We start from the raw sequence: 4,244 nt of genomic DNA, 5'->3' as shown, positions 1-4,244 counted from the left end.
GAGGGTGGTGAAACACTGGAACAGGTTTCCCAGAGAGGTGGTGGAGGCCCCATCCCTGGAAGCATTCAAGGCCAGGTTGGATGGGGCTCTGAGCAACCTGATCTAGTTAGCGGTGTCCCTGCTCACTGCAGGGGGATTGGACTAGATGACCTCTAGGGGTCCCTTCCAACCCAAAACATTCTATGATTCTATGAACACGGCCGGGCCACAGCTCCAGCCCCTTAAGTTGCAGTGCAGGGCATGCTCTTTAGGGCTCTGTTAACCAGTGAAATTAATTATATTCTGTCCTTTTTTTTTATAGCATACTCAAAGACAGAACTACTCAGGTTATTTGTATATCTTGAGAGTTGGATTCAGTCTGTCTGTCCAGGTGAATTCTTTGGGTCTTCTTTTTAATACAAAACAGAACATGTCTATTTTTAACTTACCTCTTTTAAAGATAAACCTACTGTGAGGTGTGGTCTAATGCAGAATGAATCTCTTAAATGTTTTAATAAAGGAGAGGAGGGTGTGTGAGACCTGGAGCTCTGTCCTGCCGGAGGAGCAGCCCTGCCAGCGTGATGAAAGATATTCCACCGGGGGATTTCTGACACACGCTGCCCCTACATTTCTGGTATTTATTATAGAGAGAAGGGAAGACAAAAGCTCAAGGGAAAACAAAAATCTCAGTCTGCCTCAGGTTATTATAAACTGAGAATTGATAGGCAGTCTCAATTGCCTGTTGCTAAGCAGCCAAGAGAATTGGTTGACCATACCCTGGGCCTTTTTAAAAAAAAAAACCAAAACAAAACAGAAAGCTCTGTATGTGTGTGTGTTAGGGGTATATGAAATAACATGTGGGTATCATATTAGCATACAGAGCCCCAGTTTTACTTTTTTTTGTTGTTGTTGAATATGTTTGCGAGATGTTGCTGTATGGGTGATGTGAAAGAAGTCAGGCCTTGGGGGGACAGGATAACCTTTGCTTTAAAATAAAAAGAAAGAAAGAGAAAGATTCTGCCATGTCAGCAAGGCCAAGCAGCACTTTCTTGGGTTTTGAAGGGTCCTTTTTAGGGCGTGACCTTGCATCCCCCTGAAAAGCTGTGTGCTGATGCTCGCAGGGACCCTTTCCTGGGGATCCAAGTCACTCCTCTCCCAGCTGCTGCCACCAAAGTGGCCTTCAGCATTATTTTTTTCAAAATGCCTATGTATAAAACAACGCAAAGCCCCCACCCCTCCTCCCCACAGGTGCTGGCCCCAGCTTGCTTTTGGCCGGAGCTGTGGGAAAGGCAGGATGCAAAACTCTTACTGGGTGAAGTAACACCCGCTCACCACGTCCCGGCAGCCCCCGCTGCTGCCCGGGGAAGGAAGGGAGAGCCCAACCCTGCCTGGGGACCCCCCGTGCCAGCAGGTCCTGCTCAGCTCCCGGCTTTCCTCCTTCCCTCTCCTGGCAGTTGGGTAGCTGGAGTGGGAGAAAACTGGTGTGTGCCTGGCAAAATAGTCTGACGGAAGGTTATGGGGTTTTGTTGTTATTTTCTTATTGCTCAGCTAAGCTACAATGGTAAAATAAAATAGACATTGTGCTTGGTGGAAGGGGGTGTTGTCTTGGGAGCCAGCTTTGCTATTGCCACCTGTGATTATTTCACCCCTTTTTCCTTGTTTCTGCAAGCATGATTTTGCCCATCTTAAATGGAAAAAACCCAGAGCCTATGTTGGTGTGCAATAATGAGTCTCTAAATCCATGATTTCTGTGTTCTGCCTCTGACATCCCCCAGTCCCTTCTCTGCTCCAGTACCTTCCCAGCAGTCCCTCGCTCACCAGCAGCGCACACAGGGCTATCTCAATGCAGAACAAACATCTGGATGTGGCCACAGACCCTTTTTCACCAAACCTCATCTCTCCCCCCACCACCCAGAGTGAATCCCCATGGAAGCTGCCACTGCCTGTCCCAGCCAGCTACGCCGCTACACCACGTGCTCCTTCTCCTTGCACACGCCAAGTCGACAGGGCAGACATCGGTCTGCAGGAGATTTGGGGTGGTGAAAGCACCCCGGTACCAAACCCAGCTTGCTCAGGGGGTTAGAGTGTGCACGAGTACGCAGGGCCATCGCTGCGATGTGCAAACAGGGGCACGCAGAGAGGAGGGAAAGCAGCGGAGCCACGCTATCGAGCAGGGTCAGGCCACTCCTGCCCCCACTCCTTCCCCAAGCACGGGCCTAAAAATAGAGGTAATCAGGTTTCAAAGAGGAAAAGAAATGAAGAGGTCGAGTGTCACGACCTTTAGACATGCTCTGAGGCTGCTTTTTTCCCCGCGTGGCTCGCCTTCGCTGGGCCTCCCGCTGGCGTTTCCGGAGCAGAAGCGGCTGGGGTGCACGCCCTGGGCACGGCCATCAGCTGTGGCCTCTGGTCGGGGGGTTCTTCCTTTTTATCCCTCCCTGTCCGCCTTCCTGCCGCCTACAACCGGCTCCTTCCTTGCCTGGGGAAAAGGACCAGTGGGCGCCCAGGGCTCCATCCCCGTTGCCTGATGGGGCTGACCCGCTCTGCCAGGGCTCCTGCCAGAGCCACGTTGAGTTTGGGGTGCTTGAGCCCTGCTCCATGCTGCGTGGGCGCAGGGAGGCACCCCGTGTTTTCCCTTAACGAGCCCATGAGCACTGGGTTCCTGTGGCCGTCCTACGTGGCTGCGCTGCTCTGACTGAATTTGTTCAAATCTGAATAGAATAACATGGCACGCTTCATGCTGGGGACTCAAGACCTGTAGCAGGGAAGGCAGAGGATATGGTGTCTTTGCAATTATGGTCTCATTTTTCTCAGCTGGTGAGAAATCCCTCCCTCCTACTTTGCTTTTCCCCTGCTCAAATAATGCCTGAAAATTGTGGATCATTGTTTTTAGCACGTATGTGCTCTGTGCAGGTATGAGTCAGGACTCATGCTTTGCCTTCTCTTTCCTTTTGATGCAGCGAGGAGCACACAGTCCACCCTCTGAGTCCAACCAAAGAGCCACATAGACCATCCTCTGCCTCCGCCAGCAGCGAGTCTGCCCCTGCAGCCTGCATTTATGAAAGCAACAGCAGAAAACACCATATTTCACCATTTATCAGGGCTGGCATGGTAACAAAAACCTTTCCTGTGTTTTCCATTTGCAGATCTTTGTGTTTCCTATTGGGAGCGTTTTACTCAATGGTTTGACTTTTATTGCAGCAGGAGAATGTAATAAGATAACAAAATCAATCCTTGGGTGCTTTCAGCTCAGTGCATCCCAGGGGCAGACAAAATCTGTGCCGCATCCTGGCCGGTGCCTGCGGATGCAGGAGCTGGTGAAGTGCAATGGGTGCAGGCAAAGCTCCGATAACACATTTCTTCTGCAGAGGGGAGGGGGGAGTCTGGGTTTCTGGTGATGCCATGCAGCATCGGCATGGGAGGAGAGCCCCTCGCTCTCCGCCGGGCATGCAAAGTGCTACTGCTCCCTCCTCTCCAGGGCTGGGGGCAAGAGGGCAAAACAATGACATATTAAATAAACCTCGACATTCCTGAGGTGTGAATGGTTATTCTAACCACTTGAAATCCTCAGCACTGTAGCGCTCTGTCTTCAGCCCTTGGCTGTCCCCTCGCTTCATCCTTGTCCCCTGCTTTTGTCCTAAAGAGCTCGAGCCGCTGCGTTCCCAGCGCTCCCCTCTCACTTCCCTGCACCTCAGCCCTCCTCCTGCATCCTGCATACCTGGGATCCTTCCTTATGAAGCGCAGCGGAGGATTTCAAAGCCACTTATCTCCATGCCAGTCCACCCAACCTTGCCCAAAATAACCATGGCACGTGAGGAGGTGGTGGCTGTCGTACAGAAAATAACTGTTTTCCAGGAGCAGCACGAAGCCGTGCACACACTGCACAAGCTGTCCTGCCAGCAGGTAGTGCCCCAGATGGACGCACGGGGGTCTTACTGAGTTTCCCCTTTTTTTCTTTTTTTTTTCCCCTCCTGTCAGGGCTCAGCTCCCTGCTCAAACCCCTTTCCCCCCACCAAGGCCTCGGCTCCACTTTTACATCCTGCACAGCTGCCCCCATGCTCTCCCACCATTGTGCTAAAGCTGGATGAAGTTCTGCGTAAGTTTAGCATGAAAATAAGTAAATAAAATAGTTATCTCATATAAAAAGAGGCAGTGGAAAACAAGAATTTAAAACAGTGAAGATGCTGGTAAGTTAGAACTGAATCTGCAGCTGATGAGCATGGGATTGATTTGTTCTGCTTTTCAACTGAATGTTTGTATTATATTGA

Source organism: Egretta garzetta, unplaced genomic scaffold (assembly GCF_000687185.1).
Source record: "Egretta garzetta isolate BGI_Z169 unplaced genomic scaffold, ASM68718v1 scaffold313, whole genome shotgun sequence".
In the NCBI taxonomy this organism is placed as follows: domain Eukaryota; kingdom Metazoa; phylum Chordata; class Aves; order Pelecaniformes; family Ardeidae; genus Egretta; species Egretta garzetta.
This window is presented reverse-complemented; position numbering follows the sequence as displayed.